Source organism: Pezoporus flaviventris, unplaced genomic scaffold (genome assembly GCF_033815535.1).
Source record: "Pezoporus flaviventris isolate CSIRO_AGI_PZ_B2104156 unplaced genomic scaffold, CSIRO_AGI_Pfla_v1 ptg000029l, whole genome shotgun sequence".
NCBI classification, from domain to species: Eukaryota; Metazoa; Chordata; class Aves; order Psittaciformes; family Psittacidae; genus Pezoporus; species Pezoporus flaviventris.
The window spans coordinates 16,059,944-16,076,193 of record NW_026892577.1 but is presented as its reverse complement, the minus strand read 5'-3'; the positions used below and the strand labels follow the sequence as shown (position 1 = coordinate 16,076,193).

General features: G+C 45.4%; 1 protein-coding gene and 1 non-coding gene across 5 annotated transcripts in view; both read right to left on the bottom strand.

Annotated features, from left to right (window-relative positions):
- Positions 1 to 16,250, bottom strand: part of ARHGAP22 (Rho GTPase activating protein 22) — a 159,781-nt gene that overhangs the window by 135,933 nt on the left and 7,598 nt on the right. The window lies entirely within an intron of this gene.
- TRNAS-AGA (transfer RNA serine (anticodon AGA)) lies at positions 6,355 to 6,436 on the bottom strand. Its single transcript has one exon. It is a non-coding gene; the product is annotated as a tRNA-Ser (tRNA).

Here is a 16,250-nt window from a genome sequence, read left to right as displayed (position 1 = left end):
TGCAACTTCCTGAGCTGCACTAAATAAGCTTCCCATCCAAACCCCCACACTAAGCTGGCATTTCTGTAATAGTAAAATCAAAGATTATTATAATCAGTAGATAGATCAAATCAAACAGCCATGCTGCCATTCCTAATGGATTTAGCAATCCCTATTCCCATCCCAATTCAGTGCTGTCTAAAGCTACTCTTTCTCCACTTCTCTTCCTTGCCCTATTAACAGGGCACCATACAGTTCTACAAGAGTTTCTCTGCAACTTTGACCTGCCTCCAAGCAACATATATATTCCCATTTTCTCATCATATCTATTTCCTACCCTCAGCATGCACATAACAGAGACAACTTCTTCCCTACCTATACCATCCTCCTTCCTGAGCTTAGTCTTGCCTGGCAACATTATTCAGTCTTTACCACTTTCCTCTCACTCACAGCTCCAAACACCGCTACGGATTTGAGCAATCAATAAATCAGAGGCATGGAACTCAATCAAGTCAATGCAATTCAATATCAATTAAAGTTGTAATCTTTTGAACTTTTGTAGGCAGTTAGCTTAAATCAATACAGTCATTAAAATTGATTCTGGCTGACAAACTGCCCTACAGTGAAGGCACTTTGCTCTAGTGTTTCTTCAGTCTAGTGACAGTGACACTATATTATTTCTGATACAGTTTTTGTTTAAAGTACTAGCCACAAAGGGAAGTGGTTTCACATACTATAAACAAGGTTTTCAGTTGTTCCATTTAATTAAATAGATTTGCCTCACCAATGGATGCGCTTAAACACAAAAGTCATAGAAAGAGGTACAATTTGGTGAAAGAAAATGCAGTAGGTGATAAAATACTTGGTTTAGAATTGTTTTCTGTGTCCCTTACATATTTGTATTTCTGTTTGGATTTGACTGCTAAGATGCCACAGTCAGTAAGCACAAATGAAACCAAGACACTTCCTCAACACAGTCTGAGAATTTAGCATCTTGAAACACAATTAGCAAGGAAATTGAAGGCAGAAGTGACTGGTGATGGGATGTATTTAGGCAACTAAAAAGGTATTGGTTACAAGAAACTGGCAAGGGCTTTTAGTTCTCTCAAGCCAAGTAAAATAGCAACCTGTACAGAAACTAAAGGGTGATACACATCTGTCTGTTTCAGAACATGTGCCATGTTCTACTTACTTTCCTTGGTTTGTTTTTCTTTCAGCCAAAATAAAAATTTGGTCTGCAAAATCGTTCATGCTCACCATCAGATATTGGGGGGGGGGGGGGGGGGAGGAAGGGGTGGAATTCTAAGACAAAAAAAAAGTCTGGAAACCCATATTTTTTTTTTTTCCTAGGAGAAGCCATACATGCATTACACTGGAAGCAGTTCTGTAACCTTACTGACCAACTGAAAGAAAAGCGGGAGGCAATCAACTTTGCATATGTTTATCTAGTAACCAATATTTTCTGCAGTGGCTGAGATACCAGACTACATGTACCAAAGCAGGTAGGCTTGCACAAAAAAGTTCTGACAGTCTGAATGATGAAACTGTTTGTACAAATATTTACTCAACATTATTAAGCTTCTGCGAGAACAAATGCACTCCCAAAGGCCACTTCATGAGTCTGAAACCTAACATAGATTAGTACAATTTCACTCCCAGACTAGGTATGACTGCTGTTAGAAACTGGCTATATATATAGGGTAAAATACCTTTTGGTCCTTACCTGAAGGGCAGAAAGTTTGCTTATAGGTATTTACCTATAGGCAAGACATTCTGTTTAAAAACAAAAATCAAAACTAACCAAACAAAAGCAGCCCCCAGACCAACCACACAGAAAGTCTTTCATGCAGAAAGTGCGAAGAGATTGATGAAGGAATACCCAAGTAGCAAAGGAATTACTAAAAAGAACCTTTCAGCTGCAGAGCACATCTACGGCCGAAGAACTTAAGCCAGCCTGAAAGAATCTGAAATGAAATTCACTATGAACCATAGCAAAAGATGCATCAAAACCCCCAACAAGGAATCCAAGTGGACTGGAAAACTAGACGTGTTCATGAAGGAGCACTCTGTCTCATCCCCTCTCAGAACTCATAAGACCAAAAAGCTTAGGGCTCTGCTTTTAAGAAGTTTGCTATTTTATAAAGATTGTTATTTCTTTTGCACTGCCAGATCAGTCAGTGCTCTTTCACTGGCAAAAAGGAAAGAGAAGGGAACTGCACATGCACCAAGGAATTCTGAAGGATAAACCTGGTCTGCATAAATTCTCTATACCAGCATGTTTTAAGAATGGGAACACTGACAGCACCCAACAGAACAGGCAGCAATATTTCCTGCTAGCTAGCAGGTTAGCACACCAAACAGCACTGTTGCACTACACATACTGCATCTGGTACTGAAAGCAGCATAGCCCTCCCATGCTGTGAGCTCAGGCACAGCAATGCAGATTTAAAGTTGCCTATGCCTTTCTAGAGTCATCAGGGCTGGCTCAGATCTTTTCATCAGCCTTCCATAAGCATGCAGCATTTCCTTTGTAGATCATGTAGAAAAACTATACCAGTTTTCCAGCTCCAATACAGGATTTACAGAACACAGTCTGAACCAAGAAAAAAAGACAAGCTAGTTTGAAGACAGTTGTTGCCTGACTGGCATGAAGGAATTAGTCTTTGTCTTCTTTATAGAGTCCAAGATAACAGTGATGATCTTTCACCATCAGCGTTAGGCAGCTCTCTATAAAGCATGTTCTAAACCAGAAAAATAATTTTATACTTCAGTGACCTGTGCAATGTGACTATAAATTACTGATCAGACTTACTTTGCAAAAGTATGCAGGTAGCACACCTAAAGAAAGCAGTCGGGAGGATCAGGCTGAAGAAAGACAGGAATCAGCTTCAGTCTCAGTTATTTTTGAGAATGACATAAAGGTTCAAGGCTTTCATGAAATACACTAACAGATGACCTCGTAATGTCTTGTCTTATTGCATCAAAGAACACACATACGATAGCACATATTGATAAGCATTAATTCAGGGCTTTTCCAGAAGTCAGGAAAAACTCGTGTCTATCTGATAATTAATGCAACCCATCCCACAGTGAAAAAAAAACAAAAACACCCCAACAAAACACTCACAGAATCAGTGGATCAGTTTAGTCCTTTTCTCCTGAAGAAAAACACATATTTATCTTCAAACTATTGTTAAAAATTTGTATCATTTTGAACTTCAGAACAGGTAAAGGTGTTGGTAATTCATTGCTGCCATCATGTAGGTAAAGAGGCATTGGTTTGTTGGTTGACATTTCACTCCATCTCTGAGACCTCATTAACCTCTGGAGACCTTTGACCTATTGTATAAAGAAGTCCCAAACTCATTTTGCTGTCACTAGCAGCAAAGCCAGAAGGTCTCAACACCACACAATAGTAATTTAAAGATTTTAAAGTTGTGTTTTAAAAATTATTTCAATTACTGCCCCAGGTTGTGGGAATAAGTGGGTGTTTTAGCACCTACCAATGAATAAACATCAAATTCCACAGGTAACCTGCCATCAGCTGTCCACAAAAGTGCCCTATACACAAAACCATGCCAGCCTTATCAAAACACTAGCATTAGATTATGGATATGTGTCAAGATGGAAGGGTGATGGCTTGATTCTTTCTGCTACAGGAGACCAGCCTACTGATTTACCACTTAAAGTAAAATAAGTGTGTCCCTGCCCATGGCAGAGGGGTTGGAACTAGATGATCTTAAGGTCCTTTCTAACCCTAACTATTCTATGATAAAATGCTTTACTCTAAAAAATTCAGTGAATTGCAGGAAACCACTGAGAAACATCAGCATTCAGATGAGGTAGCCTGCATCTTCTGTGCAGAGCTGGGGAACTTTGCTAGGTCTATATTTCGAAGTACCGCAGCACACTTGGTAGGGTGGAAGAAGTAGGAACAGCTGGTATCACAGACCCACCATCTACACAATACTTGTTTCAGGGATTTTATTTAGGATTGATCATGGAAGCATACTGCACATGGAGAACATTTTCATTCATAAGTAATTCAAGACTATGCTAAAACACCAACCAAAGCATGGTAGATAGGAAATACCAAGAGATCTGCTTCAAAAGCATGTCAGTTATCCAAAACGATCTACTCCAAATGAAGACAATGAACAGGATCCACCTACTGAGCCAGTAGCTTAGAATAAGAACGGTTGGTAGAACTGACAATAGACAGTGATGTTTTTAGATATTATGGCAGGAACTAATAATTACAATAATTCCTTCATTGAAGTCTTAGCTGTTGAACCCAGCCATTCCCATCTCCAGTTTTACTGCTCCCAGTGTATCTGAAGTAGCAGGATGGCTGTGTTTGTACACTGTGAATAAAAATGCATACAGAACAGACAAGAGAAACTTTTGCAATAATGTCTGTGATAGGACAAGGAATAAAGAGATCATTCATTAGCACCCCTAACTACTGGCTCTTTATTTCTCAACAGAAAATATCACACTCAGGGGTACAATGCTTATGCCTTCATTTAAGTATCAGACACTTTGCGGCAGATAAAACCCTCAAACTCATGCAATAGTACGAGCTGGCTTCTCTATGACAGAGCACACAAAATGTATTAGAGCATAACCATTTAAATTTGTTTTCATCATGCTCCCATTTTCTTCACTAACAATGGCCTCTTGTCCCTCCTGGAAATATGAGGATGAAGTAGATCTGCATGGCCTGCTGCAGGTCATATTTTAAGCATGCCATTTAGCATAGCTTTGTCCAAGTCAATGAATATAAACACAGAAGGCAGGGAACAGTAAGGTAATATTCTGTATTCTTGAGGCAAGGTTAGAGAGCCACAGAAGCGCCATGAATTGAACACTCATTACTCAAGCAATACTCACATGCTTCATTTACTTGTTAAGTACTGAAAAGGACACACAGAAGCTGGAGGGCCAGGCCGTTATATGATAATCTACATCAACAGACAGCAGGTTCAGGTGAGCTTCATTACAAAGATTAAATATGTTTTATAGCTATGGGAGACATTACTGTGGGGATCTGTTACAGACTGCCTGATCAAGGAGAACCTGCAGATGAAGCACTCCATAGACAGATAGGAAAAGCCTCACGCTCTCAGGCCCTTGCTCTCATGGGTGACTTCAACCACGCTGACATCTGTTGGAAGGACGGTACGGCCCGGCACAAGCAATCCAGGAGGTTCCTCGATTGTGCGGAAGAAAACTTCCTCCTGCAAGTAATAGAGGAGCCAACAAGGAGAGGTGCCATGCTTGACCTTGTGCTCACCAACAGGGAAGGGCTCGTTGGAAATGTGATGCTTCAGGGTAGCCTTGGATGCAGCGATCATGAGATGCTCGAATTTGAGATCCTCAGGACAGTGAGAAGAGCGTGCAGCAAGCTCACTGCCCTGGACTTCAAAAGAGCAGACTTTGGCCTCTTCAGGAACCTGCTTCGGAAGGTTCCATGGAATACAGCCCTAGAGGGCAGAGGGGCCCAAGACTGTTGGTTGATATTCAAGTATCACCTGCTGCAAGCTCAGGAGTGTTGCATCCCAACCAGAAGGAAGTGCAGCAGGAGGGCCAGGAGACCTCCTTGGATGGATAAAGAGCTCCTGAGGAAAAATCAAATGAAAAAAAAGAGGCTTATAAAAAGTGGAAGCAAGGACAGGCAGCCTGGGAAGAGTACAGGGATGTTGTCTGGGAAGCTAAGGCCCAGTTAGAATTAAACATAGTTAGAGGTATGTCCTGGGTTCAGCAGTAGCAGTCATGTTTTTCCTTTGTGTTAACTGGTGCAGTGCTGTGTTTTGACTTCTAGTTTGAGAATAGTGTTGGTGAAGCCGATGTTTTCGGCTGTTGCTAAGTGATGTTTACCCTGACCAAGGACTCTGTGAGGCTCATGCTCTGCCAGGGAGGAGGGGAAGCTGTGAGGAAGCAGAGATGGGGCGCCTGACCCGGCCTAGCCGGGGAGGTATTCCATACCACAGCACGTCATGCCCGGGGTGAGGGGTAACTGGGAGTTACCCGGAAGGACAGGGGCTTCCGGGTGGAACTCGCTTTCTTGGCCGGTGGTATCGTATTCTCTTCCCTTGTTATTTTCCCTTATCATTGTTGTAGTTGATAGTAGCGGTGATGATTTGTTGCTGGACTGTTCTTGTCTCAACCCGTAGGAGTTGCACTCTCTCGATCCTCCTCCCCGTTCCTCCGGGAGCGGGGAAGGGGAGAGCCCCGGTGCGGGGCGGGGGGGGCGAAGACGGACACGGACCTCGATTGTTGTCAGCTCGGCACCACTCACTGGGAGTGAGTGAACAAGTTACCTGACTGGGTTTAAACCACGACAGTTATTTTAAAAAAAAAGCAGCTGTTCACCGTAGCTGGCAGGATTCGAACCTGCACGGGGAAACCCCAATGGATTTCTAGTCCATCGCCTTCACCACTCGGCCACAACTACCTGTGAAAAAACTGTCCCAGGACCTCGAAAAATTGAGGGACGATGTATCTGATTTATCCAGCTCCTCACGTGTACCAACACGCGTCTCAGCTAGTAACAAAAGGCGTCCTATTGTTCAAGAGAGGAGATACAGAAGGTATACGCCACGGGGTACCCTATGGTTTTACCTGCTGGATCACGGAGAAGACATGACAAAGTGGGATGGAAAACCTACTTCAGCTTTGGAGGAACGGGTGAGTGAATTGAGGAGGGGAGCAAGGGCCAAGCCTGATCATCCCATGAGAGCTACGGCTTCAGTCTCTGATGAGCAGTTTCCCAGATGGAGTGGAAGAGCTGATTTTACTCCAGCTCCTGTGATAATGAAGAATAATCCCTTTCAACACGACTTAAGTGTCCAATGCTGTGACGACCATTAGAGGGGTCCTGCCTCCAGCCAGGTGGAGGTAGGGGACAATCGGATTTATTGGACTGTGTGGATCAGATGGCCTGGCACATCAGTCCCACAGAAGTATAAGGCTCTAGTAGATACCGGTGCACAGTGTACCCTGATGCCATCAAGCTGTCAAGGGGTGGAACCCATCTATATTTCTGGAGTAACAGGAGGATCCCAAGAGTTGACTGTGCTGGAGGCTGAAATCAGCCTGACTGGGAGGGAGTGGCAAAAGCACCCTATTGTGACTGGTCCAGAGGCTCCATGCATCCTCGGCATAGACTACCTCAAGAGAGGGTACTTCAAAGACCCAAAAGAGTACCGGTGGGCTTTTGGTATTGCTGCTTTGGAGACTGAGGAAATTGAGCAGCTGTCCACCTTGCCTGGTCTCTCAGAAGATCCCTCTGCTGTGGGGTTGCTGAAAGTTGAAGAACAACAAGTGCCAATTGTGACCCCAACAGTGCACCGGCGGCAATATCACACCAACCGAGACTCCCTGATTCCCATCCATCAGTTGACCCGTAGACTGGAGAGTCAGGGGGTGATCAGCAGGACCCGCTCACCCTTCAATAGCCCCATATGGCCAGTGCGAAAGTCTAATGGAGAATGGAGACTAACAGTAGACTATCGTGGCCTGAATGAAGTCACACCACCATTGAGTGCTGCCGTACCGGACATGCTAGAACTTCAGTATGAACTAGAGTCAAAGGCAGCCAAGTGGTATGCCACAATTGATATTGCCAATGCATTTTTCTCAATTCCTTTGGCAGCAGAGTGCAGGCCACAGTTTGCTTGTACTTGGAGGGGTGTCCAGTTCACTTGGAACCGACTGCCCCAGGGGTGGAAACACAGCCCTACCATTTGCCATGGACTGATCCAGACTGCACTGGAACAGGGGCAAGCTCCAGAACACCTGCAATACATTGATGACATTATTGTGTGGGGCGATACAGCGGAAGAAGTCTTTGAGAAAGGGAGGAAAATAATCCAAATCCTGCTGAAAGCCGGTTTTGCCATAAAACGGAGTAAGGTCAAGGGACCTGCACAGGAGATTCAATTTTGGGGAATAAAATGGCAAGATGGACGTAGACAGATCCCCACAGATGTGATCAACAAGATAACAGCAATGTCTCCACCAACTAATAAGAAAGAAACGCAAGCTTTCTTGGGTGCAGTGGGGTCCTGGAGAATGCACATCCCAAATTACAGTTCGATTGTAAGCCCTCTCTATCATGTGACCCGGAAGAAGAATGATTTTAAATGGGGCCCTGAGCAGCAACAAGCCTTTGAGCAAATTAAACGCGAGATAGTTCATGCAGTAGCCCTTGGACCAGTCCGGACCGGACCAGATGTAAAAAATGTACTGTACACTGCAGCTGGGGAGAACGGTCCTACCTGGAGCCTCTGGCAGAAAGCTCCAGGGGAGACTCGAGGTCGACCCCTCGGCTTTTGGAGTCGGGGATACAAAGGATCTGAGGCCAGCTATACCCCAACTGAGAAAGAGATACTGGCAGCCTATGAAGGGGTTTGAGCTGCTTCGGAAGTGATTGGCACTGAAGCACAGCTCCTCCTGGCACCCCGGCTGCCCGTGTTGGGCTGGATGTTCAAAGGCAGGGTCTCCTCTACACATCATGCAACTGATGCTGCATGGAGTAAATGGGCTGCACTAATTACACAACGAACTCGAATAGGAAATCCCAGTCGTCCAGGCATTCTAGAAGTCATCATGGACTGGCCAGAGGGCAAAGATTTTGGAATGTCACCAGAGGAGGAGGTGGTGCGTGCTGAAGAGGCCCCACCATATAATAAACTGTCAGAAAGTGAAAAGCAGTATGCCTTGTTTACTGATGGCTCTTGCCGTATTGTGGGAAAGCATCGGAGATGGAAGGCAGCTGTATGGAGTCCTGGACGACAAGTTGCAGAAACTGCTGAAGGAGAGGGTGAATCGAGTCAATTTGCCGAGGTGAAAGCCATCCAGCTGGCCCTGGACATTGCTGAACGAGAAAAGTGGCCAGTACTTTATCTCTATACTGACTCATGGATGGTGGCAAATGCCCTGTGGGGGTGGTTGAAGCAATGGAAGCAGAGCAACTGGCAACGCAGAGGTAAACCCATCTGGGCTGCTGCACTGTGGAAAGATATTGCTGCCCGGGTGCAGAACCTGGTGGTGAAGGTATGTCATGTAGATGCCCATGTACCCAAGAGTCGGGCCACTGAGGAACACCAGAACAACCAACAAGTGGATAAAGCGGCTAAGATTGAAGTGGCTCAGATGGACTTAGATTGGCAACATAAAGGTGAATTATTTTTGGCCCGGTGGGCCCATGACACTTCAGGCCATCAGGGCAGAGATGCAACATACAGATGGGCCCGTGATCGAGGGGTGGACTTAACAATGGACACTATTGCCCAGGTTATTCATGAGTGTGAAACATGTGCTGCAATTAAACAAGCCAAGCAGTTAAAGCCTCTTTGGTATGGAGGACGATGGTTGAAGTATAAATATGGGGAGGCCTGGCAGATTGACTATATCACACTGCCACCAACCCGCCAAGGCAAGTGCCATGTGCTTACCATGGTGGAAGCAACCACCGGGTGGCTGGAAACATACGCTGTGCCCCATGCCACTGCCCGGAACACCATCCTGGGCCTTGAGAAACAGATTTTGTGGCGACACGGCACCCCAGAGAGAATTGAGTCAGACAATGGGACTCATTTCCGGAATAACCTTATAGATATTTGGGCCGAAGAGCATGGCATTGAGTGGGTATATCACATCCCCTACCACGCACCAGCCTCTGGGAAAAATCGAACGGTACAATGGGCTGTTAAAAACTACACTGAGAGCGATGGGTGGGGGAACTTTCAAGCATTGGGATACACATTTACCAAAGGCCACCTGGTTGGTCAACACCAGAGGATCTGCCAACAGGGCTGGCCCAGGCCAGTCAGAACTTTTACATATTGTAGAGGGGGACAAAGTTCCCGTGGTGCATATGAAGAATTTGCTGGGGAAGACAGTCTGGGATATTCCTGCTTCAGGTAAAGGCAAACCCACTCGTGGGATTGCTTTTGCTCAGGGACCTGGATATACTTGGTGGGTAATGCGGGAAGATGGGGAAGTCCGATGTATACCTCAAGGGGATTTGATTTTAGGGGAAAACAGCCAGTGAGCTCAATTGTATGCTGTTGCCTGCTGTGTAATGCTTTTATAGCCCATCAACTAAATGTTTCCAGGTCACCAGCGACTGGCCCTGACTTGGAGGGAAGGAATGGCATCCAGAGGGACCTTGACACGCTTGTGAGGTGGGCTGATGCCAACCTCATAAAGTTTAACCATGCCAAGTGCAAGGTCCTACAGCTGGGTCGGAGCAATCCCAGGCACAGCTACAGGTTGGGCAGAGAAGAGATTCAGAGCAGCCCTGCAGAGAAGGACTTGGGGGTGCTGGGCAATGAGAAAATGAACATGAGCTGGCTTCAGTGCACGCTTGCAGCCCAGAAAGCCAACCATATCCTGGGCTGCATCAAAAGGAGTGTGACCAGCAGGTGGAAGGAGGTGATCCTGCCCCTCTACTCTGCTCTCATGGGACCTCACCTGGAGTATTGTGTGCAGTTCTGCTGTCCTCAACATAAAAAGGACATGGAACTGTTGGAACAAGTCCAGAGGAGGGCCACGAGGATCATCAGGGGACTGGAGCACCTCCTGTATGAGGACAGGCTGAGGAAGTTGGGGCTGTTCAGCCTGGAGAAGAGAAGGCTGCGTGGAGACCTCATAGCAGCCTTCCAGTATCTGAAGGGGGGCTATAGGGATGCTGGGGAGGGACCCTTCATTAGGGACTGTAGTGACAGGACAAGGGGTAACAGGTTAAAACTTAAACAGGGGAAGTTTAGGTTGGATATAAGAAGGAAATTCTTTCCTGTTAGGGTGGTGAGGCACTGGAATGGGTTGCCCAGGGAGGTTGTGAATGCTCCATCCCTGGCAGTGTTCAAGGCCAGGTTGGATGAGGCCTTGGGTGATATGGTTTAGTGTTAAGGTGTCCCTGCCCATGGCAGGGGGGTTGGAAGATCCTTTCCAACCCTAACAATTCTGTGATTCTATGTTTTATTCTTTTCTGGGAGAGGAGGGGTGGAGCAGGTGGAATTCAAGGATATTCTTACCAATCATGAATAAACTCTAACCAGTGGGTTAGAGCCCCAAATCCAATCCACTATTGCAAAATCAGAGTTACAAACTATATTAATAGGCAGCCCAAGTACATAAAACTGGTCACAGCACAAGAGTGCATTTTATTTTTCAGGTCCTTTTACCTGCATCGTCCTGATAGCTCCCAGCTAGATCCACTGCAGGGATTCAGAGGACACATCAGCACTTACATAGCCATTTGGTCAGTCACTTTAAAGCGCACCCACTTATCACACACAGAGAACTACAAAACTATCTAGCAAACCCGAGCATCAGCTCTCCACTCTCAGTGAACCCTGGCAGAATCTCCTGAAAGCTGAACATCATCTCCTACCGGTTGGTTAGAACTGCCTACCTGACAAGCACTGCTAAAGGCATCTCTGCTGCTGGAGAAGCTCTGTCCTTCCACGGGCAGCCAACCACGCTGAGCTACAGCCCATTGCTGCCAGAAGAGGGAAGTCCTACTCCCTTCTCCCTACACTCGCATTGCTCTTTCCTTCTGCTGATACACCCAGCCTTTCATTCTTATACTTCATTGACAAGGCAAGACCTTTTCATAAGAATAATTACCTACTGGAACAGCTGAAAGGTATCTCAGATTTTTTTTCTTCCTGCTATTTTAGTGAGTCAAATTGGGTCACAGAAGGAAGACTGAATGAATACCTTGTACTGCCTCCACAATCAGAAAAAGCCTCTTGTAGTCTTCCCTACAGGTACAGCTTTAAGACTTAACTTTTAATAATATTCCCAGCCGTAATGGACTGAAGAGCAAACAAAAAGTGCTGACCACAATAATATTCAGATTGCAGCCAAAACTCTATCCTGAGCTCCTACAGCACAAATTACTGCAGTGTCCTGGTCGACACTGCAGCTCTTCAGCCCTACAGATACAAACACAACTCAAACTACTCATAGGTTCTCCAGCCACGCCTGTGCCATGCCAAGCCCAGGGTCTGTATTATTCAGACACCGCAGTGGCTGCCAGCATCACTAGTACTTTCCACTGACATTATAAGCACCAAAGATGTTTGTCCACCACTTTTCATGAGCTATCGCTTTCCTAAATTATTCTGGACTGAAAAAAATAATCAGGAGGACAGAAAACTTTGTCAAGGCCTTTTGCCAGCAACTGGCTGCAAGACCAAAACAATATCATGTCCAGCCACTTTCAGCAATAAACTTGCCCAAATTCACCTATACCATTGTATTTCATGTTTCTCTCATCTGAACATTAGGAAGCTATTCATTCCCAGCCTACTTTTCAGGGCACAGCACTGAGCCAACAGTTCTATGTCCCCGTTTCAGCATTTGTTGTACCCATTTTCAATGTGCAAACCCTGCTTCCTTCTCTGGACAACAGGCAGCTTAGTGACTTGCCCTGCTACCAGGGTTGATTTGGAGGACAAAGGCAGAAGAAATAGAGGAATTCTTACCCCCACATTAATTATATACTCTGAAGTTAAGTACCTAATTTAGCTTATTTAGCCATAAGTATTTGTAATGAGATGTCACTGGTTAATAAGGGTGGCTTCTTCTAAAATAGGGTTCCGAGGAGGAGCAAGTATTAAACCTGAACATACAGTTCTCCCAAAGAGATTACGATCAACCCAATCCTTTCCCCTGCAACAGAATCAGTTCTCACCTTAGAACCAACATATACAGCTTCTTGTTATTTTGTTCCTTATATCATAGTTTTGCTCTTTAAACTCTTAATACCAGTTCACAGGGTGACTATACTATTGAAGCACAATAATGTTTAGCACTTGCATTTAAGGGAAAGGATATTACAAGTAACTTTTTTCAGTTGCAGCAAAGACCTAGTATGTCCTCTCTTTAGCTCTTCATGAAGACCAATTTACCAACTTTTGCATACAAGGGACACACAGATATATGTCTGTAGAAAGAATACACATTAGAAGGACTGTCAGCCACAGCTTCCCTCCCCCAGGTTAATTTTAAACACCTTAAACACATGCAGTCTTGGACAGAGAATAGGCATAGATAATTTACTCTTCCAGTTTACCAAATAGCTTATACTGCAGCCTCATCAAGTGGTACTCCCTTCCTGCCACAGTGTGCAAGTGTCTTTATTGTTGCCTTAAGCTACCTCTGCCCATAATGCAAGGAGCTAGAGAAAAGTTCAGCTCTGTGTTTTATGCTGCTGTGCTTGCTTATCAACTACCATGAATGTAAAGGGAGAGCCAGCAAAGAAAAACTCATTTTTTAGCAATAACCTTTCAATTAAGAACAACACATTTATATAAGCACTAAAACTAGCAGGGGACTGTCCTTGCAGGAGACTGTCCTTGCAGGAGAGAACTATTAGCATTTGTAGTGCTTCCACTGTGCTCTTCCCAACCCTACCAGGTTCACCCTGTACTCACTCAGTGGGTGTTTTGCAAGCAATTAGCCTATGGCTTTTTCTTTTTTTTAATATTTAATGTATTTCCCATAATTTCTTTCCCCAGCAGTCCAGCTACCTTTTGAGCTGCATTACTGATTTTTCTCAAGACCCCTTCCCTTCCCCAGGAGGTGAAGCCAGGGCTCATTATTTCAAGTTCAGATTGCCTGTGCTTAATAAGCTAGTGCCTGCTTGCAAACATCTCGGGGCTTTTCTGAGCAAAGCTATTTCCTGCCTAAGCCTTTAGGCAGGGAAGGAAAACTGCTATTGCCAAGAGCAGCACTTGGTTCAGCACACACCCTGAATCCTGTGTGGGAAAAGGGAGGGATCTCTAAAGAGATGAGAAGATTACACCTTTGAATAGCTTAGGTCCTTCTTCATGAGACACACCACAAAGCTAGAGTAGGATATTGAACCTGTGCTTGGAGGAATCTCACAAATTCCATTTTCTTGACCCTTTCTATACATGCACATGGCCAATGGATTAGAGCAACAGACACAAAGTAATTACAGTGCACAGCTGATAGTGTAGCTTACTGCTGCCCACCCCTGCACCAAAACAGCACAGTACTAGAAGACTGATCTAGTACCAAGGGGCAAAAGCAATCTCCAGCTTCATTCACCTCTCTAGGGCTAACATTGATGAGAAAAAACACCCAGCTCACTCCTTGTTCATTTCTTCTCCCATACTTTATACTTGAGTCTGGGCCTATTTCTTCCCTGCCTTCAGGAAAGTTAATCAAGCAGTACATGAGCTCCAGCCCCAATGCCTCCCTCCACAGGCTCTGTACCATTGCTTTCAGACTTCAAACTCCCCTCAGCAGCTTTATCTCATGTTCCTCCAAAGCAAAAATGATGAAACTGAGACCCACACCACTGAGAAAACCACCACCTCCTTCCCCCTAATGCCTTACATACTCTTTCCTCTACCAGCTCACAAACTGTAAGCCATAAAACAAATCATATTTACCATCACTTCATCCAAACCTTTTACCCACATACCTTCCCGGACCACAGCTCCTGAAATTGCTGCTTCTGTCCTAGAGAACCACTTATTTAAGGGGGTGTGTAATTAAACTCCCACTCACAGCTGGGCTCCTTGCTAATGGTGGCTCTGCCATGCCAGCTGCAGCTAGTCACATTGATCCTGCTGGGGCTGGTGTGCTCCCAGATATGTTGATGGGCTCTTGGGGGCTGAAGGAAGTGTTTGAAGAAGTTCACAGCCCAAGGGCTGTTTACTTTGGTTCCAAAGTAAGAAGCTGGGTGTTATTATTTGCCTGATAAGCTGGAGGTGCCAAGGTGCTGTCCTCCCACGTGCTCTGGGATAGTTGTGTGCATCATCAGCCCCTCAAACCACAGCTGCAGCGTGGGGTTACAGAGACATTGGTGTTCCTCTTTGCAGAGTTAACAGGCTGCAGGTGCTAAGATGTGGTTTGATGACAGGGACTAGACACATGGGAGAGTTCCCCTTTTCTGCCTTTCGCTGGCCAGTGAAACAAGGGCACTTCACACAGTGTAATTTTGAAAGGAATACAGGCTGAGAAACTGTCCCCACTGAGCAGTCTCTGAGGTTCAGGACTTGCTCCAGCAGCATGGTACTGGCCTCTGCAGGAACTGAGGGGTGAGGTGCCCTCAGTTCTCCCTGAATGCCAGGGAAAACAGAAACATGACAGCGAACTCCTGTTGCGCATGGGGCAGCAGAATTGCCTCCTCTGTGTGGAGGACTTGGACTACAGCAAGAAGCTAGAGGGTTGATGTACTGGTAAACAGAGAAGTCTTGAATGCACTTGGGGCTTTTTTGCTGTCTCTGGGTCCCTGTGAAGTGTATTTATTTTACTGTTCCTGATTTCTTCTCTCTGCCACATCTTTTTTTCACAGACTGAATTGCACACTGTTTCTTTTTTCTCCTTTTCATTGAAATCTCATTTAAATCACTGTTTTTTATTTCCTTGCTGGGTCTCATATATTGTCCTGCTACCTATGCCTGATACTGGCATTGTGGAGTTGCCTCTTAGATGAGGTTCAACTCCTGGAACTTGAAGTGTGTTGGTGATACTGAGGAATTATTAACTGGGTAGGCCAAATGAGGCACTGAACAAGCAGCATCTTCTAATAGAGTCATAGAATCATAGAATAGTTAGGGTTGGAAAGGACCTTAAGATCATCAAGTTCCAACCCCACCGCCATGGGCAGGGACACCTCACACTAAGCCATGCCACCCTGGCTCTGTCCAACCTGGCCTTGAACACCCTCAGGGGTGGAGCATTCAAAACTCCCTGGGCAACTCATTCCAGGGCCTCACCACCCTAACAGGAAAGAACTTCTTCCTTATATCCAATCTAAACTTCCCCTGTTTAAGTTTGAACCCATTACCCCTTGTCCTGTCACTACAGTCCCTAATGAAGAGTCCCTCCCCAGCATCCTTACAGCCCCCCTTCAGATACTGGAAGGCTGCTATGAGGTCTCCATGCAGCCTTCTCCAGGCTGAACAGCCCCAACTTTCTCAGCCTGTCTTCATACGGGAGGTGCTCCAGTCCCCTGATCATCCTCGTGGCCCTCCTCTGGACTTGTTCCAACAGTTCCATGTCCTTCACTGTTCTAAAAATGCCTAATTCATGTTTCCTCAGATGTCATTCATCATCACCAAAGCTTATTCCTGAGCCTGGCAAACTCGGGATAGATGAGAACTCCCGAAAGCCATGACTGGCTGATAGCCTTCCACTGTGATTAAGACTGTCTTGAAGAAGTGATTAATAATGTAATTTCCTTTGAAAGACAAGAAATCTCTAGAGAGATGACC